General features: G+C 47.8%; 2 protein-coding genes across 2 annotated transcripts in view; one reads left to right on the top strand and one right to left on the bottom strand.

Annotated features, from left to right (window-relative positions):
• Positions 1–2,903, bottom strand: part of LZTS1 (leucine zipper tumor suppressor 1) — a 50,166-nt gene extending 47,263 nt beyond the window's left edge. The window contains exon 1 of the mRNA XM_050940011.1: positions 2,777–2,903. The gene's annotated coding sequence lies outside the window, so the exon portion shown is untranslated. The remainder of the gene's footprint in view (positions 1–2,776) is intronic.
• The window catches only part of TTI2 (TELO2 interacting protein 2), a 748,585-nt gene that overhangs the window by 177,715 nt on the left and 544,588 nt on the right, over positions 1–26,282 (top strand). The window lies entirely within an intron of this gene.

Here is a 26,282-nt window from a genome sequence, read left to right as displayed (position 1 = left end):
ACTCCACTGAGATCACATCTGCTCACACTCCTACTCACCACATCACTCAGCAAGAAAAACAACCTCGCTGGCTGTATTTGAACAATGAGCATTAAGTATAGGAATAAACACATGCTTGCTCAGAGAAATGGGATTAGGCACTGCTTTTTCACCTCAAACGAGCTAGACTCCAATAGGCCTTAGGTCACAAAGGCAATGAGTTTGCTGGTCTCAGTTTAGTACTTATTTATTTATTTTTCCACACAGAAAAGAAAAATATAATTAGTCTCAGTTGGCACTCTCTTGTTGAAAGGGATCCAGGACTAGCCAGGAGGAGGGAACCACAGGGCAGAATTAAGGGGCACTGGCAGAGCTGTGAGGAGGTTCAGGACTAAAATAATACAGTATTGTATCTAGTTGGGAAACAAGGATCTCAAGGCAAACACCCTCGTCACATGACAGGGGTTAGTCTCCATTGATTTAATGATATAGACCCTGTAGGTCAGGAGGAAGTTGCATTGACAAAGCTATGCACACAGGAAGCTTGTACAGAACTTGCCTGCACTGTACCTGCCTCTCAAACATTACAAACTTTAAGCATTTGCCAAATTTACTGACACATTTAGAAAAGAAACACACACTCCATAGATCCCAAACTCCAAATTCTAAATGAGCACAGAAAATCCACCGGAGCTGCAAACTAGTGAGCCAGCTTAAAAAGGGAGCAAACCCCAACACACAAAACCTGCCAGCATCCGCAGGCATCATCCAAACTTCTAATCTGCTGGGGGCAGTGAGAGGCTGGGCTGCTGTGTTCCATGATGCCCAGATGTCTGGACGCCACTAGAAGGCGAGAGTGCCTGTGGAGGGTGACAGCACAGAGCGTTCGTCTGCTATGGCATCGCTGAACCCTCAAGTGCTGCTTTTGGCTGCAGAAATGGAGCCCTGATCTTCCCATCGTTGGCATATGAAACCCCAATAGACTCAAAGATAACACCCTCACAGACCAATCAGAGTTTCTCACATGTACACTCACACAAGTATCCATATTCTAAACACACCGCCATGGATACCCCAACACGCATACACGCGCACACACATACACACACACACATGCACATGCACACACATACAGATAAAGACGCTCATATCTACAGAGACATACACCTACACAAACAACAAGCCCTTTCACTCTCACACTGTTTGCTTCTCCCTCTCCAATAACATGACCCATCCACTCACTGCTTTCCCACAGCAACTTATTTCTTATGCAAGAGATCAGCCCTTTTCTTGAGTGTTGTACAGAGCTGGGAACAGTTATTGCCATTCTAGCTCTTATCTTCCCAGACAGTACGTGGATTCCAATCGTAGCAGAGCCGGATGTATAACTCCCCTGCACTCTAACTGAACTAAATTAGACCTTGAGGCTCTCGTACAAGCAAAATGTTCTCCACTTTCTTCCATAAGGAACTTTTCAAGACCTAAGAGCAAGTGCAAGGAAGGAGCTGAGCCCAAGGTAACCGGCTGTGCTGCTCTGACAGAACTCACTGAGTAACTGGTCTTAAGCAATGCACATTTCTTGAAGTTCCTGTGCTGAGCAGCATAGAGTTACTGGTTTCATATTGGGCAAGAGCGATCGATACCTGGCTTTTTTGTGATCTCTGTCTCTCTGTCTGAGCCCTGTGTGTTGTAATCTGTAGGCGCTGTGAGCTAGGCTGTGTGCGCACTATGATTCGACACAGGGCTGTACAGAAAACACACACAGAGCAATACATGGGTTAAGTGGTGTGTCCTGTGTGCTGGGTGTACAGCCAGTACGCATTGTATATTGTGCATACATTGTGCATGGTCCGTCCACTGTGTTGCATGATGTGTGTGCCCTGGGCATGTTATGTGTGTAATTTGCATTGTATGTTGCGTATGACCTGTGGGCACTTAGCACCGAGCACTGCATGTTTTGCCTGCACTATGCATGTTGTGTACTGCCTATGCACACAGCATACTGCATGCACCATGTGTGTTGCCTATAGGATTGAGTGAGATAACCCCAGTCGATGAGCTGACTAACCTAAAGCGCCTGGATCTTATCCCTACCCTCTTTGGTTCTCCATCCTCCCGTCTGTTCTCCTTCCCCCCCAGAAGCTCTTCCCCGCCCTCTAGTCATAGGTGCTGGAACAAGGGGAGCTGCTGCACCCTCTGGCTCAAATGGTTCCCATCAGGGTTTCCAGTTAGGTTCAGTGGCACCCCCCACTATACAAACTGTCCCAGTGCCCCTGCCTCTACTGATGCAAGTCCAGTTACAGTCTCTCCTGAGACAAGTCCTTACCTCTTAACAACCCTCTCATCTGATGAAGTGGGTTCTAGCCCACCAAAGCTTATGCCCAAATCAATGTGTTGGTCTCTAAGGTGCAACAAGGACTCCTCGTTCTTTTTGCTGATACAGACTAACACCTCTCTGAAACCCTCTCATTGTGCTGCAGTGACTGGATCAAAACTCCGGCAGACGGTACCCCTGAAATGTCCCCAGCCAGCAGCTGAGTTCTGCTTTCTGTCCCCCTGGTTCTCTCTCCTCTGGGGCTGGGAGCGCCCTGTCCAAAAGGGCTTATCCCCCCCCGTGCATCTCCGCCAGCCTGCTGCGCCTCTCCAGCGCCTGCCCCGCGGCACCCAGAGACAAAGTGCGGCCAGGTACCTGCCTGAACATGCAGCCCGGCCCCCTCCCCCTGTACCCAGCGCTGGCCTGGGGCCCCCCGCTGTGCCCGACCCCCGCTAGGGAAGGAGGGGGAGAAACTTGCGCTACCTGGTGTCGCGCGGGTCTCCTGCGCCCTCGCCCGCTCCATGGAAGCGCTCAGCGCCGCCGAGCTCCTGCAAGCAAATTGGCCCCTCGCCCCGCCGCTGCTCCCCGCTCCATCCCCGGCAGAGGCAGCCGGGTCTGGGCGCGGGGGGAGGCGGAGCTGCGCTAGGCACGCCCCGCGCTCATTGGCGGGCCGGCTGCAAGCCGGGAGCCCAGCCACCAGGCTTTGTGTCCTGGATGACAGCTGGGCATTTGTCAGGGACTCCCCCCCCCGCCAGCTAAAACATGCACCGACACACACACACACCCGGCCAAACCGCCCCCACCGCTGCTTCCCATTGCAAGCAGAGCCGGCCTCTGCCTGATTTCCCTGGTTTGCTGCCCCCTTTATGATGGGGTGGGGGGCAGCTGAAATGCTGGGTGTAAAGCCAGGGGAGCGGGAATAATGTGGGTGCTGAGAGCCATTGAACCAAATTGTTCACCTGGTGTATGATGGGAACCTCTTCAAGCCACCCTGTGCAGCAGCCCCCCTAGTTTGGTCCTGCTTTGAGCAGGGGTTGAACTAGATGACCTCCTGAGGTCCCTTCCAACCCTGAGATTCCATGATTCTGTGATTCCAGCATTTATGGGGAAAGCCGGGTGGGATTTAGAGATGAGAGAGAGCCTGCTGAGGCTGCAGGGCCACGCGTCTCCATCTTCCCCTGGGCAGAACGGCTGCACCATGTGCCCGCTCAGAAGACCCCACTCCTACGAGTGATCACGAGCCCAGGTGTAAATGACAACACAAGGGGCAAAGCAGGGGGAGAATCAGGTCCCATCCTGTTGAGTCCTACACAATGTTTCATAAGGATTTAAAAAATGTCAAGATAGTCACTCTCTCTGTATCTCTCTCATATGTGAAGGTGGCATGTAAGCACCGATACCAATCGCCCATTACTATCTTCCATCTCCTAATCCATTGTGGAAAACTCAACAGCACTTAAGAGGGATGAAGGCAATAACGGCTTGGTAGTAGCTGTCTGAGCCAGCCGACAGAGATCCTGCCTACAGAATCGTTGGAGCATCCTAAAGAACTCTACAGCATCCTAAAGAACGCTTTATTCAATCCTAAAGGACACATCAAAAAACCTTTAGAAAGGCAATATGGCCTGTGAAATTCTGTAGGCCTTTTCCATAAGAGAGAACTGGGCAAATGGTTTGCAGTAATCTAGGTGACAAATTTCATCCCCCCCCACCCCGATCTTTAGGAAAGATCTTATTCTCTGTTAAATTATATAGGATTTTAGAACAGAAGTTCTTGTCGCACCTTAGAGACTAACAGATTTATTTCAACATGAGCTTTCGTGAGCTACAGCTCACTTCTTCGGATGCTCATGCTGAAATAAATTTGTTAGTCTCTAAGGTGCCACAAGTACTCCTGTTCTTTTTGCGGATACAGACTAACACGGCTGCTACTCTGAAACCTGTCATAGGATTTTAGAGTCAGTCTATTTGTTACCACTTGTTACAATTATTGCTACAGTACTGTCCAGTCATCGTCAGGATGTCACTATGCTAAGAAATGTACAAACAGATGATAAAAGGCAGCCCATGCCCTGAGGAGCTTGTAATCTACTTGGGAAGTTCTACAGAACCCTATTGATTTCATCCCTATTTGCTTCTATAGGACTTTTCCTTAAGGGAATATTAATATACTTCTGTGCACCTTCTGGGACTGAGCAAGGATGATGGAAGTGGCATAAGACTAGGTTTTCTCATGGCATTTTGATGCTTCTGCTCTTAACTAGCATCCATCAGGTGGAACTATGAAAACAGAAACAAAATTAATTTAAAAAGAATGATCTCGATTTTTGCAAACCTCAAGAAAGATCTGGTTCCAACTGAGGCTGAAATCCTTATTCTAGCTGATCCTGTTCAAACTGGGTAGTGATAATGTGTGTTTTCTCAGACAGGCGCAATGCCCATCTGTCTACAGCGAGGCATGATAACATCTTTATCAGTATGTGTGCATCTGCTGGGATGTACATGTGCATGTTCAGCCAAAGTTGGCATGGACATGTGAGTGATGTTGGAGTGTGTGTAGGTATGGGAGACAGAGTGGCCCAGTGGCTCAACGGGCTCTGAGACAACCTTACATTGAGTAAGTCACCCAACTTATGTGCCTCAGTTTCTCCATCTGAAAAATACTTACCCACCTTATAGGGATGTTGTGAGGATTATCACAGTTATTTATTTCTATTACAAGAACACTTAGAGGTCTCAACAAAGACCAAACCCCGTTGTGCTAAGTACTGTACAATCAAATAGCAAATCACTGCCCTGTAGGGCTTACAGTCAAGTCAGAAAACAGGAATAGATGCACCCAAAGTACTGTATCAAGCATCACTAATTGTGGGTGTCTGTAACGTGTATTTATCCATGCACGTTGCACATGGACATGTATCTATGTGACTGTGTCAACACTGCAGAAAAAAAGGTGTGCTCTTAACTGGGTTAGCTAACCTGGGTTCAAACAGCAGTGAAGGTGTGGCAACTTGGCTTTTAACTTGGGTTACCAGCTTGAGTTCAACCACAGGATGCCCTTTAGGATTTTGCATGAGTTGCTAAGCCAAGTTAAAAGCTGAGTTGCTGTGTCTTCACTGCTATTTCAACCTGAGTTAAGGACACACCTTTGTTACAGTGTGGACATAGCCTGTGTAGGTAGATATGAGCACCTCTGGAATCTGCTTTCCAGAGCTGTGAGTGCACCAAAAAGTAATGAGGGGGATGAAATGCTGCTGTGTAATGGGTAGGTGTGTTCAACAGATCATCTGTGGGCTTAGCTAGTACAGCTCCCCTTTCCGTTTGTCTAAGGAAGCTCATCTTCCTGACCCCTCCTGCCCTCTCCCTCTTTACTGAATGGCACATAATTGCAGAGGGTTAGATGTGCTGGGAAGCAACACCCTAGCCAGCTTTGCTGTATCACCTCCTTAGAGTGACTTAGAGACCTTGCAAATAGCTGCTTTCTGGGGGGTGATGGGAAGTGTTCTCTACAACCCACTCCCTCTGCTCATTCTATCGCATGGACTTCTCCCTTCCTGGAAGCTTACATCCTTTGTAATGTAACATGGAGGAAACTAATAAGACTGTCTAGAAACTAAACAGAGTCCTGCAGAACTGACACTAGAAACCTATAGTTTTTAACAGAGAATGAGAGCTTCCCTATATGTTTTTGAACCATCCTATAGACCAGGGGTCGGCAACCTTTCAGAAGTGGTGTGCCGAGTCTTTATTTATTCACTCTGCTCTAAGGTTTTGCGTGCCAGTAATACATTTTAACCTTTTTAGAAGGTCTCTTTCTATAAGTCTATAACATATATCTAAACTATTATTGTATATAAAGTAAATAAGATTTAAAAAATGTTTAAGAAGCTTCATTTAAAATTAAATTAAAATGCAGAGCCCCCCGGACCGGTTGCCAGGACATGGGCCATGTGAGTTTCACTGAAAATCAGTTTGCGTGTTGCCTTTGGCACACGTGCCACAGGTTGCCTACCCCTGCTATAGAAGGAAAAGAATTGCCTGTTACATTCTGCAGAATGGGTGGACATTTTGTATTGGTCTGCATGAGGGCTTTTCCATCACGGAAGGCATTTCTGCCTCCCTCTTTCTCACCCATTTTCTAATTCCTTCTTCTGACAGTAAGATGAGGTCTCCCTCCCTCCCATGTTGAGCAGACCTGTTTGCAATTGATAAGCTGACTTAGCCCTTTGGAATGCACTGGCTGGCTGGGTAGCCCGCAGCACATCTGGGCTTGCACCACGTTCTGCAAGACAGTGAGTGGGAGGTGGGAACTCTCTCTCTCTCTCCGTGTCTTGAGCCTACACTTGCTCCTGAGCAGGGAGAATGGCCCAAAGTCACTCCCCCCTCCACCGCCCCACCAACTTCAGTGCATTTTGGTGCCAGTCCAAAATCTGGGCATCTGCAGATGTTTTAAAAGCTGTCTTGTGTCAACCTGAGATTTGCGCATGCCACTGTCAAGCGGAGCACATGCCTCACATCTCACAGCACCTAGGCCACAGAAGGGAAACCAGAGGAGTGGCAGCAGCAGAAGGAACCAGCATCATGGGCCTAATACTGTGCAAAGCCTTTGCATGGCAGTGGGAATCTTACTCTGAGAAGGGGTTGGCCCTTGCGATCCCCACAAAGTGAGGCCCTTTCTCAGACAATGCAAATGCACACACATGGCACCGGAGTGTGGGAATGCAGAGGTGGGGCTGCATCACACTACCTGTTCTGGAAAGGCAGGAAAGGCAGTTCATCAGTGCCAGAAATTAACCAGAGTCACACAGAGCTATGCATGGGAAACCAGAGACAGAAAATGTTCTATCCACTCCATGGTCTGTCCTCGTTTCTGGTCCCCATAGAGCCAACTGTGTAATGCCCTATGTCCCAGCCACTCTACCTTCCTAACCAGAACTTTGGAACAACGAAGGAATAGACTGACAAGGTGGGGTAGGTATAGGGTGACCAGACAGCAACTGTGAAAAATTGAGATGGGGGTGGGGGGCAATAGAAGCCTATGTAAGAAAAAGACCCCAAAATCGGGACTGTCCCTATAAAATCGGGACATCTGGTCACCCTAGGTAGGTAATATCTTTTATTGGACCAATTTCTGTTGGAGAGAAAGATAATTTTTCAATCTTACACCAAACTCTGAAGACGAAGAAGAAAGAGCTCTATGTAAGCTTGAAAGTTTGTTTCTCTCACCAGCAGAAGTTGGTCCAATAAAAGGTATTATCTCACCCACCTTGTCTCTCTAATATCCTGGGACCAACATGACTACAACAACACCACATACAAGGAATAGACTGGTAGGCTCCATAGAATCCATCCCAGGTTTCACACTGAGCTCACTGCACCCTGGAAGCTGACTTTGAGAGTATGGCTTGCTGTGTCAATATACAGACTGTGCAAACTTAAGCAGTAAAGCTAGATTCTCCCCATTCTTATATTAATGCAAAGTGGGTGAAAATGCCACCAAATCAGACCCCTCCACTCCACTCCAAATCAGACCCCTCCACTCACATCAGTGGCTGCATTTCACATCAGCTTTACACTGATACAAACAGCAGTACACACTGAGGCAGGAATGAATCAAACATAGTTCATGTCCCTCACTGTCGAGCCTCAGTGCCTTGATTTAAGGAGCTTCTACAAACCAGGCAAGACACACACCCCTTTCTTTCTTTTCCTTTTTTTATTGCTTGCTGGCAGCTCAGCTAGCTTCTCTGCTGATTTGTGCAATGCTCCCACAACACCATGTGCTGCCTGGTTGCCTTGAAAGCAGTCAGCTGGAATTTGCTATTTTAGGACCTAAAACTGAAGAAAAAAATTATTAATGTGAACACAAAGGGGCAATTTAACAGGATTTTACATGGAGGACAAATGCTAGGATTAGTTTTCAGTTGACTGAAACTTAATATTTCCATAGTTAGGAAAAGGAAACTAGAACCCAAAGCCAATAAATTGTGTGTGTCAGATGGGCTAGTGGTCAAGTCACTAGCCCATCGGCTATTGTCCTGAGTTTGGCAGGCTTGCACTGATCTAAATCCATCCATCCTTGTGGTCGCAGCTGGAGCTGCTCAGAAGATAGTGATGGGCAAAGTTCTGAAGGAAATAGTCATAGTTGGCCCCACTTCTCTGTTGTGCCATTCCTGTGCTTGCTGCAGACATGGAGGGAGGGGGCAAAATTGGCTTTGAGTCATCTTTGTCCCTCCCCTATTTGAGACCTAGCTCTTGGCATAAGTTAGCGCAGTGTCAGGACTAATCTAATTTATCCTCCGGCTGCAACAGCCCCCTATAGGCCATCAACCAGATAAGAACAACAGAAGCTCATGGGCTCTTTGGCGGCACCTGTCCTTCATCCCTGAACACCCCCGCTCTGTCCCTTGTGCAGGGGGCTAGACTGAGGAGCGGATCCATAGCCATTCTGACAGTTCTACCCCAGCTGTACAAAGGGGTTATTTCCTGGAGACAATTTCAATTCCCTTTACTCCACTGCAGAAAGGTAAAGGGGCCACGGAGCAAGAACAACTGGCCTCCTGCTTTGTATTGTTATATGACCCGAACGCTTCCATTGCTGCCTTTCCTTCTGCCTCTTGTCACACCCCTTTCCTTGAAATGAATCCCATTCCAAGATAAAACTCAAAGCCACCGACTCATGCATCACGCACAAGTCAGAGCTCGCCCAGTCTGCCGTCCTCGCCCCCTCAAGCCAGTCTGACTATCTCATATTACCTCATCTCTTAAAATCACCTGGCAGGTTTCCCAGGCCAAGGTAGCCTTGGAGAATTCTGGCAATGGGGAACACAAAGGAATTTGCTTAAAGAGTTCAGTGTAAACACTCATTTATTCCCCTCATTTTGGCAAATGAATTGACCTGTAGGAGAGAGGCTACATCCCTGAGGAGACTCCTCTGGCCAAGCAGAGTCAGGCAGTGTCATCGAGTATTTGCTTTTGCTCCCAAAGCATTTGTGCACAAACAGATCACTAAATCTGGAGCCGTGTGGACTGAGTGAGGGTGGAATTCCCATCAGCAAAAGCACCTTCTTATAAGGGGAAATAAAGGAATTTAACTCCCACTCCCAAGTCAAAGAAATCACTTAGCTGTAATATCAGAGGATCACCTAACTCCCTGCACCAGTGCTAGGGCCAGAGGAGAGGCTGTTTATGCTTCTCCTATTCTGCTGCTACGAGAAGGCCAAGGTGTATACCAGGGAGCTGCCTTAACTTGTGCATCCCACTGCCAGTCCCTCTGTGGCCGGAGGCAGAAGGAAATAGCCAGAGCAGAGATCTTCCCCAGCCAAGGCTCCTCCCTCCTGTGTCTCACACCCACACTGGAATGTCCCCTCCTGGGCCAGGGCTTCTGCAAAGGTAACAAAGAAGTCAGGTTCTAAAAGAGACATGCACCCTATGTCAACATAGACTTTCACTGCAGGTTTGCAATTCCTGGCTCTAAACCAGAACTCCTTGCTTTACCGTGACCATACGTCCTGTTTTGGCTGAGACAGCCCCCTTTTTCAAGCTCTGTCCTGGCCCTCCCGACCTTTTTGGCAAATCTGGGCATTTGTCCTATTTGCTTTTGTCAACTGATCATCAATGGGCAAAAACGCCAGCCCTGCGCAGGAAGGAGGGCTCAGGAGAGCAGCTCAGGCTGACCAGCCTCGAGTGGGCTGGAGGCAGCAGGGTCTTGGGCCCTACATGCAGGGGGTAGCAGGGGTCCTCTGGCTGGCCTCAGGCATGGAAGAGACAGGGAGCCAGCCCTGTGAGCGGGGAGGTCGGGTGGTGAGGGATCACAGATGGGGTGGGGCAGGCCTCGGACTGGCCCTGTGCAGTGTCCCGTTTTCTCTTTGGGAAAATATGGCCACCCTATGCCTTGCTGTAAGGTGGGCACAACTGAGAAGAGGATCCCAGTCTGAGTCAACAGTGGCTGGCTGCAGCAAGGTCTCACACACATATAGACACAGCACAGGAAAAAAAATGCTATTAGTCAGCTAAAGCCATTCAATCTCTGACCCCTGCTTGGCTCCGTTAGCGTAGACCAGTAGCTAGGACTAATTCCTAGTAGTGGTTCAATTCACTACTCTGATACAGTCTTCCTGTGTGCCCTGGGGCAACTCATTTAGCTTTACTGTGCCTCAGTTTCTCACTGGTGAAAAGAAGATAGTAGCACTTCCCTATGTCCTAGGGAGTTTGAGAAAATGAATATATTACAAGATTGTGAGGCATTCAGATACTACAGCAGGGGGCACCTAAATACCTTAGATAGAGCCCAGAGGATAAAGGAAATTAAAATGAGACCTTCCCATCACCAGGGGAAGAACACTGCACTGAGAGGCAGTGTGTGCAAATTCAATCTTGCAAATGCAAACTCATTTAAAAAGAACAGCAACGCTGAAGGGGAGAGGAAGGAAGGGCAATTTGTTACGGGCTCCCTCCAAAATATGAGGTTTTAAAATTCCTGTTATTTGTATTACACTAGTGCCTGGAAAACCCAACTGAAATCAAGGCGCCACGGTACTAGGTGCTGTGCAAACATATAGTGACAGATAGCACCTACCCCAGTGAGATTACAGCCTAAATAGACTAGACAGATGATGACGTATTTTACAGATGGGGAATGGTGACACAGAGACTAAGGCCCAGATCACAAAGACATCCTTGCTTTCAGTGGAAAGCTAGGAGCCCAAACATTTTTGTGGAGCTGGGTCTAAGTGACTTGGCCAAGATCACAGGAGGCGTCTGTGACAAAATCATGAATTAATCCCAATCAATCCTTTGAGTTGCAGTCCACAAGCCCATCCTTTTAAACGTCCTTCTAAAATAATATTTTATGGCACTGCTTCCACTACCAGCTACCAAAAAACAATGAATTGATAAACTTATCTCATGATTAATATGGAATCAGAATAAACCAAGAGTAAAATATAAGGTGCTGATCCCGCAATTGGATTTGTATGGATGGCCTAAATGTCCTTGTATTCTTTTGAGGAATGTAAACAGAAATAGATAGATGTCTGTTCAGATTCCTGGGATAAAATCCTGGCCTCACTGAAGTCAAAGGGAACTTTGCATTGACTTCAAGGGAGCCAGGATTTCACCCTGTCCCTTGATAATTCACTAACAAGTCTATTCAATCCCTTTGACCGAAAACCAAATGCCATGTACAGAAATAAAGTGGACAAGGAATAAGTGAATGACTTGCAGTCCATTAGGTTAATGACTGAGCAAGGATAAAGCAGATAGGAAACGCCATTGTGTCCAATGTCTGCCCATTCTTTGTGGGGCTGTCTGCTGAGATGGCCAACAGGAAGGCCAAACAGAAATGGTGCCAGTGGCAGGAGCACTTTTTGTGGTGTTGATACTTCTCCAGCAGGCAGCAAGGTGACACCAAACTCAGACTCTGCTGAGCAAGATTCAACTACCGATTATGACCAAGGCTTTCAAGAGCCACTAGTGATTTTGGGTGCCCCCAACAGAGACATCATCAAGATTTTTAGGCAGTGCTGAGAACCCAGCTTCTGGAAATCAGGCCCCTTTTATGTGTCTCAAGTTGGGCTCCCAAAATTTCTAGTCACTGTGAAAATCTTGGCTTAGGGGATGTCTACCTTGGAGCTGGGGATGTGATTCCCAGCTTGTGGCGACATACCCACAGTAGTTCTCATTGAGCTGGCACATGAAAAAACAGAATATAGCCATGGCAGCATGAGCTGTGGAACGGGCTAGCTGCTCCGAGTCCATGCCTATGGTCTCTGATGGGCATGTACTTGGGGCGACTAGTCTCTTCCGCTGCTCGCACGCCACAGCGACAGCCTATTTTTAGCCTGCTAGCTCAATGAAAGCTAGTGTGAGTACATCTCCTCAAGCTGGGAATCACACCTCAAGCTCCAGATGTAGACACATCCTTAGGTATGTATATGGATAATGAGAATACCCACAGTTCCATCGAACAGGAAAAGCAGAAAGGATATAAACCCCCAGTTTTCAGGGCATAAGCTGACCTGTAATTGATGGGCTCAGGAAGAAAGTTCCACTGTGGGCAGGTTATTCCATAAATGCCCTCTAGGGATTCTTGCACTTTTCTCTGAAGCAGCCGTGCTGCCCACTGTCTGAGACAGGAACAGGGCTGCTAGACGGACCCCTGCTCTGATGCAGCCTGGCAGTTCCTATGTCCCTGTTTCACAAAGCACACCACAACGGCCATCGGATGGATATGGATTTGGGTACCAACTGGCCCAGACCAGAATCCAACGTGTCTTAGAGGCAAGAGACTCCATCTCCTAATTTTATTTAATTGCATTTTTTCCCCTGCAAACCCTGGAATTATTTTGTCTGCTTTGTGAAGCTCTTTGGTGAAAGGGGCTCATCAAAGCTCCTAATTACTGCCGCCCACACACATCCCTGCCTGCCTGCAAGAGGCATCTAAATAGGGAACTGGCACTCTGAGTGCTGTCATTGCCGCCTGCAGTGCTCGGTGCTTCTAATGAAGAGCTCTAGCTCCTGCCTGGGCCCAGACAGCCCAGAGGAGCCCTGGCCCTCACGCTCTGTACTGGCAGGAGAAGGAGGGATGCTGTCAAAGACGGACTGATTTCTTCCCTCCGATAATGGCGTGGGTGGGCGTTTGTCAGCTGTGGCAGGCGGGGGATCCTTTGCTCACACACACTCTGCTTGCATAACTTAGCCTATTCTATTCCAGCTAAAGAAGAGGCAACAGATAAAGAAGGCCACAGCTCAGCATCCGAGTGGCTGTACTATGCCAGCCCATGTGAATGCCCTGCTTTGAGTCTTTTGTCTCTGGGAGGGCCGTCTGCAAAAAGAAACCCAGGACAGTGGGAGAGAGAGGTCACCATTGTGACCTCTCCTGGCCAACTGAGGAGCAGAGTTGATAGATGTTCCCTCCAGCTCATGCTGGTTGTGACAGTGGGGCAGGGCATTAAATCTTCTATAGTGCATGGAGGAGTGCATGGTAGCTTCTCAGATAGCCTGACAAAGCAGTTAAGGGGGAAAAAGATGGTTCATCCCAGTCTTCTCCGTGTTGATGACTGGCCCTCCAGTCACCCATACAGTGCAAGTCTTTTCCCCTCACTTAGGGGTAAATTTTGCAGTGGGAGCTGCTGGGTGCTGAGCACTGCTTAAAATCTGGCTATGTGTAAATAGGGGCTGAGCTGCACTGAAAACGGGTTCCTGACAGAAGATGCTGAGCCCTTGGAAATCCAGCTCTGGCGTCTCTAGGAAATCTGTGGACTCTACTGTAGTCTCCATACACTGAAATAAATACATACCCTTCACTATATGGGCAGCAGAGTGCAAGGCAGTGTCTGGGGATTTGCAGGAGAAACACAGTGGGGGAAATAATGGGCTAATATCTGATTCTTCCGGTTGGGCAGGTAGATTACACATGGCAATTAGCCTGCAAACCTGCTCAGCATGATTACCTGGCACTCTGCTGGAACGTGTGTGCACTCCCATGCACTTACTGTCAAAAAGCCTGCTCAGCTACCGCCTTGGCAAACCAGAGTACACCACGGCATGACCTGCAAGATAGGGTTGACATAACAAAGCAAAACAAAACAAAACAATGCGGCACTCGCATGACTTTTGCCACCCTCGCATCGTTCACTCAGCTTGTGTGTTCTACCCCTTTTCCCCACTCTTTGTCTGGCCTAGACTGTAAGCTCTTTGGGGCAGGGACTCTGTCTCAGCGTCTGTCTACACAGCAAAATCTGTGCACAGGCTAAACAATTACTCGACCTAGCTTGTACCCAGTTAGCTTGGGTAATAGTAGCAAAAAAGACAGCACAGTGCAGGCTAGCCAGCCAAGTATGGATCCAAGATCAGCGCTAGGCTTGTCCTACCTGCACTGAAGCCCATGCTGCTCTATCTTCACTGCTATTGTTGCCCATGCTAACTGGATTCAAGCTGGATCAGGTAGCTCTGGTTGTGTAGGCACATGCTTATTTTATGTTTGTACAGCACCTAGCACAAAGGGGCCCCATTCTCGGTTGACCTAGAGGCACCACAGTGATAAACCTGATACATGAAATGAAAAAGAGGGGAGTGATCAACACTCTCTGTCCTTCATTGCACCTTGCTGATATCATTTCAACTGCTTCCCCTCCCAAGGGGCAGGGCAGGATGTGACGGGGTCCTGCCCACTGGCCCCATCCATCCCCTTTGTTTCACACAAAGTGTCCTTCTCTCATGTAGATACCACTGTGCAGTTTATTTAACGGTTGTAGTGTAGTCCCAGTATTTACAATGTCATTCAGTTTTACTACCACTTTTCCAAGTGGGGAAAGAAAAGATGTCTCTTCCTAGAGATCTCCCTTTTCTCAGGCCCTACTAGCTTTTCTCTGTCTTATGCTAACCCTATCCCCTTCCTGACTGTGCTCTTTTAGCCAGTTTCCTTGTTAATGGTCTCATTAGTTCATTAGCTACCCAGCCCCAAACTGATCTGGTAAACAGGAACTCCTCTCCTTAATCAGCCTCTGCCTCCCCAGGAATCTAACTGGTTAAACAGTGACCAGAGTGCTGGTTCAGTTGCTGATTCCCAGCACTCTGTCACAAGGAATTTCCTTCTTTCTTCACCCCTGAGACACAAGGCTTGTATAGGAAGGGGTAAAAAGGATGGGAAAAGATGGAGGAGATGACCACTCCTAGAGGACAGAGAGAGAGGGAGATAGTGAAAGGAAGAGAGTGGATGCTGAAGGAAGGAGAGGCTGGGGAAAGATGCGAGGAGAGAGAGAGAATGGGAAGGAAAGAACAGGAGACTGGAAGAAGGGAGGAAGGTATTTCAGTGCAGCCTCTGTTACCCCGTCCATGCTTTAGGGAACAAAATAACTTGTGTTAGATAAAAGCTGTCAGGTTTAATTCCAAGGATCCTGCAGAAAAATTAAGTGTGAGCTGTTAACCTCGGCCCAGCGGCCCAGCACTCCCAAAATGAGCAGTCAGCCAGAAGGGCCTCAATCACGTGCATGGCTTACCCTGACATGTGAGGGATGTACACAGGATCTGGGACTTGGCTAGATTCAGAGCCCTGACCCACTTAGAGATGTCATGCATGGGGTCTTTGCAGGCAGGTTCCTGGAGGAGCAGCTACCCTAGGAAAAGAAAGGAAGTGACAGGGGTTTGGGACGTTCCTGACTCTGGTTTGTTTGGCTGCATAGGCACTGGGTTATATTCATCCATGGGGATCAGGCCTCACCACTGTTCTGGAAAGCTTCACTAATGTTTGAGCCAGGGGCACACACAGAATTTCGTTAAGGAGGGAGCCCAGATTACCTAGCCAGCTGCAGCAAATATGAGTGGCATTGTGACCTGGGGCATGGGGTCACAACTCCAGAGGGAGGGGAGGCCAGGCCAAATCTGAATAATGTTGCAACTTGGCATGCAGGATTGAAGTGCCTCTCAAATTTGGCCTGGCTGCCCCAGCATCATGCCATGCCTACCTAGAAGGCTTCACACCCCCTTCCAGAGTCCTATGTATAGGGGGCTTTGCCTCTTAAGCCCCACTGGGGGCTTCACTCCGACCCCTGCACCCCACCAAAAACGTTACAAACCCAACAGCTATGTTTGACTGTTGCAGCAGCGCTTGGAGTCACAGCTGGAGAGATGAGTCACTACTGAATAAAGCCAAGTTTCTCCCCCTATCCTCGTACTGAAGTAGCCTCCTCTCTCCTAGCCCCTTCTAAAGGAACTTCAGCCTGAGTGCTGCTCTGAGATAGGAGGCTGTTACTGCTCCTAAACCAGCTCAGCTTGACCTCTCTGCGAGGCATCTATCTTGCCATATGCCCAAGGAGATCTGGACAAGGCCCAGAGCTGAGATTGTCCCATCCCACTGTCAGAGGTAGAACTGGATGGAAAAGGCTGCTTCATCTCAAGTGAAATGTTTCATAGAGACATGTGGGTTTTGAGAAAATTTCATTCAGGAAAAAATAAAACACCCCAAACTAAAAGAAAATGAAACCCTGAAAAAAGTGTCTTGTTAAAAAAAATAAATGTTTCTATTTGCTGTTTCAAACTAACTTTTCAGTTCATTTTTTTAAGGTTTCTTGTTAAATGATATAAAATTTTACAAAGTTAATTTTTTTAAAAAAGTGTACATCAGAAGGAAGTGTTTTGATTTCATCAAAGCAGAATGTTCTGACTGATCCAAAACAATTTGTGTTTTTTGTTTTGTTTTGTGGGAAGTTTCAAATGATACTGGTTTTATGCTGTTTCAGAATAGAAAAAAATTGAAAATTGCAGATTTTCCTGCAGAATAAAAAGCCCATTCCAGCTCTGCAGTTGCCAGAGGTGTTGATTCAGGATGGTCTCAAGGATGAATCTGAATGGGTTTTGGGGTTGGGAAAGGAGGGAATGCTACAGAAATTTCTCTGCCTATTGGACTCTGTTTGCCTAGGCGTGTCCCTGATGACACAGGGATACCAACCAAAGCACAGCTGTTTAAGTATCATGGATGGGCAAAACATTTCAGTCCAAACAGAACCAGCCCAAAGCCTCACTGAATACTTGAACCAAGCCCCATGTGACTTTGGAGTTAGAGGAAATTTAAGCACCTTACCCCCCGCTCGGTCTCGGCTGCCACTACCTTATTCGTTCCCATTTTCACATCAGCCTCAGCACTTCAGGGTTCCTGCTGAAAGAGGAGGTGGAAATACCACTGCAAAAGCCTGAACAGGACCAGGAAGAGCCCAAGACTCCAGTGTGGTTCTGCAGACCCAGGAGAAGAAGCAGTCAGACTTTTGAATGCTTTTGACTCTTCTAAGGTTTGCCTCTCAAAGGCAAGGATGGAGGAATGTGTTGCTTCACTCTAGTGGTTGTTTCAAGCTATTCGTTTAGCTTCAGACCTGAACACCCATAGAGCTGAAGAGATTTTGGATCCAGGATATCAGTCCAGGCCTGTCTTATAGCATAAAAGACTTGGGGTCATGGAAACAGAATATATCCTCTTAGAAAGATGTGTTTCTGAATACAGGCTGAATTTTTCTATCTCACTGATGGGATGTGGCTGCCCATCCAAATCCCCCACCCTCGAGATGGCTTTGAAAATCTCAGCCATCTATGACTCTTTATGTTGCCAGTCAGTTGGTGGCTCTTCAAACTCCTTGTGATGGGGCGTGTATCCCACACAGGCCCTGAAGGGGTTAATGTGGACCTGCAAGTTAACCTACCTGGCAGCACCTGCCAGAGAGAGCAGGAGACCCAGGCTTGACAGATGATGAAGCCCAGCTGGGGAAGTGATTATAAAGCCAGGAAGGTCTATTCCTCTGTGTGGGATAGAAGAGGTAGCAAGTGGTTTGGGGAGGAAGCAGACCAGGGATGGAACCTCAAGTAGACGGAGGGCCTGGGTTCCTTTACCAGTCACTGAGAAAGCTGGGGTGAAACCCCCAGTGGTAAGGGGTGTAAGGACTATGGAGCCCAGAGAAAAGATGGTAGACCTGATGTAAGGTCGTTTGGCTACAGCTGCGTTGGACTCTCGATTACCCTGGAAAGGATGCACTAAAGTGTGACCTGACTGGAGGGCCAAGCTTCAGGAGAAGAGACCGCTGCAGTGACTGTCTGCGGGGGGCATGGTACAGGGAGACCCATGCCATGCCTGGAAATGAGGAGGTGCTTCTGTGGTGAGTGAACTCCTCCTTCACACTCCTCCTTTGTCTAATGTTAAAGCACCAAAAGGCCCTAACAACACCCCAGAACCAAGCAGCCTCAAATGGGGGCAATGTCTATATCTGGTGTGTGGCTTTCTGTAGTCCCAGCAGAGTTGCTAAGCAGTGGTGGGTTCCTCTGTGGTTCTCTGTACTGGTCTGTGATGCTAATTTGGGTGGTAGTTAATGAGGCAGGCAACTGCATAATGAAGTTAGTGTTGCCAAGTCATATGATTTCATTGCAAATCTCACAATATTTGGAACTTTTCTTAAAGGCCCAGCTCCTGGAGTCATGATATTACAGGAGGATCTCAGCTTACTTTTTGTTGTTTTTTTAAATGAAAGTTTCTAGGGCTCACAGTTGCAAAGCAAAGCTTGAAAAGGTGAAACCAAAAGGCTCTTAAACCAGGAGGCCAGTACAAAGCCCCCAAAGTCATTATCTGTTAAAATCTCCTGGTCTTTAAGCCAATCTCATGATGTTTGGATGGTTGAAGTTAGTGATAGTGGGTGAAGAGCTCCAAGCTCTAGGCAGGAACTAGAACCTAGGACTCAAAATCTGGTTTGTTATAGAACCAGGGGCCAGCTGTACAATTTAAAACCCCAAATTGGTTCAGATCTAGGGTCTTGGGTGAGGTTTCTCTATGTAGTCAGTACCAGAGGGTCTTCTTCTTTCAGTAGAGCCCTGAGCAAATACAAAATTTGTATCCACATCTGATCTGCAAAAATGGTCTATGGATAGTCGCATCTGCGGATGTAGATTTAAAACAGATATCTGTGGATTTGCAGGGCTCTAGCTTTCACCCTTCTCCCCACAATTCTTCTGCATTATTCACTGAGTTATGTAATAACTGATCTGGGAATATCTCTCTCTCTCTCTCTCTCTCTCTCACGCACACTCACATGCATGTGAATAACCAGCTGGGCAGCAAAAATGTGATGCTAAAGATGGGTGTGAGGGCAGTTTGTATCACTCTGCCGGCCTGCCTTCATCCCACAGCTCACAATGACTATTGTACAGGCTGCTTTTCCACCACTTAGGGGAAAAATTGCCTTGGCTTTCTCCAGGGACTATTCAACTTACAGCTTGGCTCTGTTTCCTTCTGCTTCATTGGTCAACAAACCAGAACCCCTCTGAATAATTCAGTGGAGGCGCTGCACTATTTGTCTAAATAATTCATCCTTGCTCTTTGGAAGGTGTGGAGGGAGAAGCAGTTGCATCACCTCTCAGAGCCAGGCTTTTCCCTAGTTGACAGACTCCTAAACTCCAGTTCAGGGTGGAGTTTCCTTCTGATCAGGGGAGGGAGATGCCCCTGAGGAACAAAGGAGGCTGTGCTGGGCTAGAAAGAAACAATGCAAACAGCAACATCTCTCTGCTCATGTCATGATTCCAAATGGGACCTGCCCTGCTTTATGGTCATGGCTGCTTGTATGGTACCAGGCCTTGTCTACACACAGACTTGCACTGGTTTAACTAATCCCTGTTTACACAAAGTTACATAGGTTTAAATCGATTTTATGTTAATTCAGTTAAAGTCCTTACTGAATTAGCCTAAATCGATATAAGCCATCTTAAAACCAATTTAAGTATGTCCCCAGAGTGGTTTGCAACTAATTGGTTTAAAAACACTGTTAATTATAAACTAATGCAAATTTGTGTGTAGAGAAGACCTCAGATGGAGCCCTTTGCTGGTCACGACCTGTGTGTGTGGGGTGGGGGGCAGGGGGGTTCAGCTGCCTTACCCTACACAGAAACCTCATAAGTAAATGACTTGCAAAGCCTTGCTCAATAGGAACACCACAGACGATTGTACACTGGGCACTCTGGGGCTAGGCATTCTCAAATTCTCATCTCTGGCCCTTTCCCAAATGCTCTACTAAAATATCCCCCTAATCCTCCTATGAACAAGATCCTGAAAGACACCATACACTCCTCCAAACACCCCAGATTAATCTGATGACTCCTTCCTCTTCCAACCAGTCCTTTCATTGCCAAGGCAAAGTCCTTCCAGCTAAAGCCATGAAACTGTCCCATCTGGAAAGAGCAGCTGACTCTGCTCTCAAATCCAGCATGTGCCAGGGGAAACCCAGCTGCTCATTAAGGGAACACAGTCTTCCAGGAGACTCTCAGAACAGCCTCAGCAACAGTGACCCTGGGAATTGGGCAAGTGGAATCTCTGGTGTCATCTGTCTGCTCAATCTTGGATGATGCATGGATGAAGTCTGCTGTGATCCTCTTCCTTCAGCAATGCCATTGGAACATACCAGAAGGAAAGGCACGTTGCTGGCACCTGGGGTGAGTCAACAAGTGTTTTTCGCTCACCTCAAAAGCACTCCCACAGTATTTTATTAGTGGTTGTGCAATGAGGTGACTGAAGGTCAGGAGACTTTGAGTTGTACTCCCAGCACTGCAATTCTGGGCAAGTTCCTTCCCTGGATTACTGTTCCAGTCCACACCCCCTGCTTCATAGCTCTGCTGATGCACCTCATTCCTGTCTCCCCCACACTTCCCCGGGGCTCCCCTCACCAAGCTTGACCAGTACACCCAACTCAAATATGCAGCATCCCCTGCTTCCAGCCTAGCTCTGCCAATGCACCTTAGTTCTGGCTTGGAGCCACCCCTCCCATTACAATCCTGGGACCCCTCTCCAAACGGGCCACATTTCATTTCCTTTTTCATGGATGACATGGACAGAGCTGATTACTTGATACAAGGTATCCACCAGTCTCTCCCTTTGCTGGGAGTGGAAGCAGCCTCAGACATGACCTCCTATCTGTGGTATCAGAGTGCCTCACCTCCTGATTTACCTCTTCCTGGAAGGTGTTGGGTGAAGTGCAGGGTGGTCTGGTCGGAAGTCTCAAGACACTGCAACTGGGCATCCATTCAGAGTAGGCCTAGTCTGTCACTGGAGAGAAGTCTGTTAAGAACCACTCCATCACGCAGCGCTAACCAGAACTCTCTTCCCTAATCCCCTCTAGGGTGACCAGACAGCAAATGTGAAAAATAGGGACAGGGGGTGGGGTAATAGGAGCCTATATAAGAAAAAGATCCAAAAATCAGGACTGTCCCTATAAAATAGGGACATCTAGTTATCCTAATCTCCTCTGAGATACTGGGAGGGCAGCAGGCAGAGAGCTGGCTGGCTTGATTGGGGAAACTGAGGCCTGAGGATGATGAAGCAGCAGAGGATCAATTCTTTTAATGAATAAAAAATAAGAAGGCCAGAAAAAACAGCAAGGTAGTCGGTAATCTTTGTACGCCAGGGACTCAGCAAGGCTTGACCTCTGTTGGTAGGTCCCCAGCGACAGCCAGCTGAAATGGGCAGTGCAAGGAATCTTCCTTTGACCAGCCTGCATGAAGGAAGTTGCAGTACCCCTGCTGGGAACAGCGAAACCACAGACTTGGAGCAGCTGGGCTGGTTAGTGACTTAGTGTCAGTCCCTTAGCCACAGAGGAAAGGCATCATACAGCCCCAACCAGCTGCAAACACTATGATCAGCACAAAAGGCTGATCTCTGGGGCCGTAGATTATTAGTAAATAATACCCATTCTACTTTGGGATTATGATAATTTGGGGGGAATTTAAAGAGATGCACAAAACTGAACGGGGAAGCAAAGGAAAGAGCTTCTTCTGCCTGCATCTCTTTCCCCCCTTCATTCTTTAAATATATGATCTTGCTTTTCCTGAATGTGAATCACTGCAGCAGCTTGATCCTAGGATTGTTCTAGCAGGGGACTTGTAAGCTTCCCACACACAAATGTGATAAGCACACCTCAGTCTTGACATGCGGTTCCCACTGCTATTCTAGACCTGACCCCCCTTACAGCTCTGCCAATGCCCCTCATTCCTGACCTCCAGTACCCCTACTGTTGCAGGCCAGAGCTCCCGCCACACTATTTTGCTAATGCACCTTAACTGTGATCTCCACTCAGCTCTCCTGCCCTTCCTGCTACTCTAGTCCTGGGTCTCCTCACGCAGGTCTGCTTGTGCACCTCAATCCTGAGCTGCTGCAGCAGCCCCTGCTGAATCAGCCCCACACACCAACTCCGCCAATGCATCGCAGTCATGACTCCAGCCCCACCTGCTAGCTGAGTCCTTAGCCCACACGCTGTTCTGCCTGCACATCCCAGTCCTGTCCTTCCCCTACTTTGCCAGGGCACCTAGCTACTCTGGTCCCGAATCACTTCTGAGCAGATACTCTGGCTGAAATTCTTACAAGATGCCCAGGAGGTTTCGGATTCACAATCCCCACTGAAATTAATGGAAGCTGTGCAGCGAGGGCCTGATCCACTGAAGTCAATGGTAAACTTCCTATTGACTCATCAGGAGCTGGATCAGGTCCTGAGATCCCCTTAGAAAGCTGAAGCCTTGGGTGTCCCATACCTCATAGTGTCTGTATAAATTCTGTCACATGGTCAAGCTTTTTCGAAAAAAAAAAATCTTTTTTTTTTAAATTCATCCCTTCCCCAAATTTCCAGTTTTTTAAAGCAATGAGTATATGAAAAATCAAGCGCGCCCCCCCCCCCTTTTTGGGGGGAGACAATTGTTTCTTTCAGTTTTATAGGCTTTATTTTATCCTCTATCTGCCTCTTTCCGGTGACAAAAAGGAAAATAATAATGATATCATAATAAAAAGATGGTGGGAAGAACCTTCCTTGAAAAAAGAGGGACCATTTAAAAAAAAAATCAATAGAAATGTTTGAAAATTTTTGAGCAAAACTTAAACTCATTACTTTTGGGAACCCAGGGCACAAAAACAGCTTCAATTTTTTTTTTCTGATCTCGCTCTGATGGCCACAAAGAACATTCTCTCCAGGGGATATAAACCTCCACTAAGGCATTGCTGAGAGTCACTTGTGATCTAAATTTTTGCTGCACAGAGGTGACAGGCCAGCAAATTAATGCACTGCAACGCTTCTTGCAAAAGAGATCTGTTAAAGAAGGGAAAAAAATATGGCCCATCTTCACGTCTGCACCCAGAACAGCTTTGAAACTAGGAACGGGTTCACTCCTTTGGCCTAATTTCAAGCCCAGTCAAACGCTGCAGGTTCAGAAGTTCTATCTGGATGGAGGCCAGTACTGTTGACATATTTTGTTAACCAGAGTGAAAGTGAGGAGCAGGAAATAAAAATCCAATGAAAAGAAAATGGTGAGATGTGGAGCAGAGCATGGACTGAATAGGAAACAGAGTGAGGAAAAGGAAGAGAGGAAAATCAGATAAAATATTGACAGAGGGCCTATTCTGTGCTCGTATAAACTGAGAGATCGGCACATTTGGGGCCAATGGAGCTGTGCTAATTGACACCAAGAGAGAATTCAGCCCAGTATGTAGTGCATCCACTTGTGCCAGATGAGCTCCTGGGTGGAACTTCTGTCCTTAACAGGTGGAGGAAATGCAAAGCTCCCAAACTCCACTGGGCTTTCCTATCCTCCTACTGCGCAGTCAGAGAAGTGCACGCTCTCTACCTTGCCCAATAGTCAGGGCGACATTTGCAGCCCACCTGAAATTGCTAGCTGATGTCCCTTCCCCCCGAGGATAAGTCAACCCTCCTAGCAGAGGCTCAGAGCTCTGAAATGAAACCTCGGAGGCTTAAATGAGTTTGTTGTTTGATTCTGAGAGCCTGTGATTGCAGCTGACGTTGCATGGCAGCTGCGAAATGCAGCGTCACTCAACGGGATAGGTAATGGGAATAGGTAATTTAGGAGGAAAGGAAAAGACGTGGCTGATGCACCAGAGAAGGCTGTTCCTCCGTACGGAAGGGAGCAATGAGGAGAAGTGGCTGTTCAGCAGCCACCAAGGATTTGTCTCAACCCTAGATTTTGCCAGATGCAAACCTTTCATGGTAATGTGCATGTAACACAGGCTGGAGCCAGAGGGAGAAGAGGCTACACAATGGACACCCTCCTTCCTGAAGTAGCTGGGTAGGGAGGGCTAAGTGCAAGTTCCGTTCCTCCAAGTTCTCTCCAGCAGGGGTGCCGTTAGCACTAACGGGTGGTGTAGTTAGGGGGACTTGAGGATGGCCTTTAACTACAACCCCACAACTGGGACTTCCCTTTTGATGGGCTGCTCATGAGCAGAACCATCCTGTAGTTGCCTCTGGCTATTATTATTTGGAATGTGAGAGCATCTAGGAGCAGGATCTCATTATGCTTGGTGCTGTATAAATCCAAAGCAACACAGTAGGACCCATTGTCTACTAGGAATGGGAGGGGATGTATCAGAGTAGGGACAGGGTGACCCTATGGCACATGGGGCTACAGGGACTCTGGGTTGTGGAACAGCCCATGGGCACCCAAAGTAAGGCTGCAATAAATCCTGAGACTGCTCTCATTTACTCTAGGCTCTGCATTGACACCACCACCAGCACCTGACCTAGAATTTGGGCTTAAGGCCAAATTTACCCTTGTGCTTGGGCTGCACTTTCGGGGTTGCTCCTTATATGAGCGGCAGTATAGAATCTCTTCCAGTATTTTAGCGACAAAGAGTCCTGTGGCACCTTATAAAGTAACGGATGTTTCTTCCAGTATTTTGTTTCACTTACTATCTTAAAGTTACAGCACACAGTTGCTGTGTGCCTGATAAAGGCTGTCACATTCCACCCCAGAGGTGGCTGCGTTTCAGCAATGGCTAAAGAAAAAGCACTACAGGAGTCTTCAGCAATCAGCCCATAAGTGCTTTTCATTACGCAGTAGGGTAGGTAACAAGGTGGTGAACAAATACCACAGCTCCCGGCGTTTTCCTTTCAAGAGCAAAAGAAGAAGAAATCATTGATCAATGGAATCATCAGCGAGCCCCAGTCCCAAACAGCCCTGTGTCCCCTTCCAGCTGTTAACAGCTGCAGAGCTGCTGCCTGGCTCTTTGTGCCATTTTATTCTGAACAAAGGCTGCACTATCCGCTCCTGTAAAAGCAGCTGTTAGCAGGATCTTGAGCTGAGAACAATCACTCCCCGCTTTAACCAACAGGGTTATTATTTCTGCTTGGCTCAAGTGTTAAAAACAACGCACACAACACAGGGTATTAAAAGTGTGTGGGGGTAGGGGGAGACAAGAATTCGCCGAGGGAACACAGATGGCTGGGGATCTGTCAGTAGAGGGAATTGTTAGAAACCTCCTCGATATTCACATCCTTCATGTATGTGATGCTAATAAATCCTGGATTCGGAGAACAGTGAGAGAGCTCCAGATGTAAAGCCCCTTATAGATCATATGGTGTTTCCGACATACACTGGGCAGGCCCAGGACTCCAGGGGGATGATGGGGAAAGCCAGATCGGAGCAGTGGGCTGTGCAGAGAGCTCCTCGGCTCATTCAAGCTGCGGCTGTTCCTTTACCAAAGGCGTAATTAGATGCTGTTTTCAATACAGAATCCTACAGGGGTCTGCTGGAGAAAATCCTTTCTGATTCTGTTTAGGAGGGGGAGGAAAGAAAGGGAAATGTTACCCCCCTCTCCCTCCAAATGGAAAACAGAACACAGCAGTGGTGAGATTGTAGCTGTGAAGCGGAGGAAGCCGCCTGCTTCTGCTGCATGTGAGAAACCCATTTCTAAATCCCTTGCCGGAGATGACTCTCCCACGGGGAATCGCTCAGTGGCTTGTGCCAGCAGCCGGCTGCTTTCAAGATTAAAAGACATATGTGCCTTCCTTTCCAAGGGGCTGTTTAATTAAAAAATTATACTGTGTTGCTGGACTGAAAAACAGGGTTCTGGCAGGACTGGATAAAGGCTAGCAATACTGTGGAGAGGGGCTGTTAGGGAGGTTTCTGGAGACAGCTCTGCAGATGTCTCTTTTTCTGTTCATTAGCCACCCCTGCTATTCCAGCCGTAGGCTCCTCGCAAACAGCTCTGTCAATTCACCTCAATCTTGACCTGCAGCCTCACCCATTCTTCCAGTGGGGACCCCCATACCACTCTGGTAGTTAGGGTGACCAGATATCCTGATTTTATAGGGACAGTCCCGATATTTGGGGCTTTGTCTTGTATAGGTGCCTATTACACCCCCACCCGCTGTCCTGATTTTTCATACTTGCTGTCTGGCCACCCTACTGGTAGTCCACTTCACTTCTTACCTGCAGCGCCCTGCCCAGGGCTGACAAGAGAAGGGGGGGGAAGTTGATACAAATTACTGAGGACTGGCAGTCTGGAAGGGGGCCCAGGGCCCGGCTTCCCCAGCTTTGTCGGCCTGTTTAGCCGGTCTGCCCTTGCTGGGGGGCCCGAAAATTTTTTTTCAACGGTGCCTGAATCTGCTCTCAGCAGCCCTGCCCCCGCCCCCAAGCTACTCCAGTCCTGGACCCCACTGCAGCTCTGCTGGTGCACCTCATTCCTAATGTG

The sequence above is a fragment of the Gopherus flavomarginatus genome, chromosome 2, assembly GCF_025201925.1.
Source record: "Gopherus flavomarginatus isolate rGopFla2 chromosome 2, rGopFla2.mat.asm, whole genome shotgun sequence".
Classification (NCBI taxonomy): domain Eukaryota; kingdom Metazoa; phylum Chordata; order Testudines; family Testudinidae; genus Gopherus; species Gopherus flavomarginatus.
This window is presented reverse-complemented; position numbering and strand designations above follow the sequence as displayed.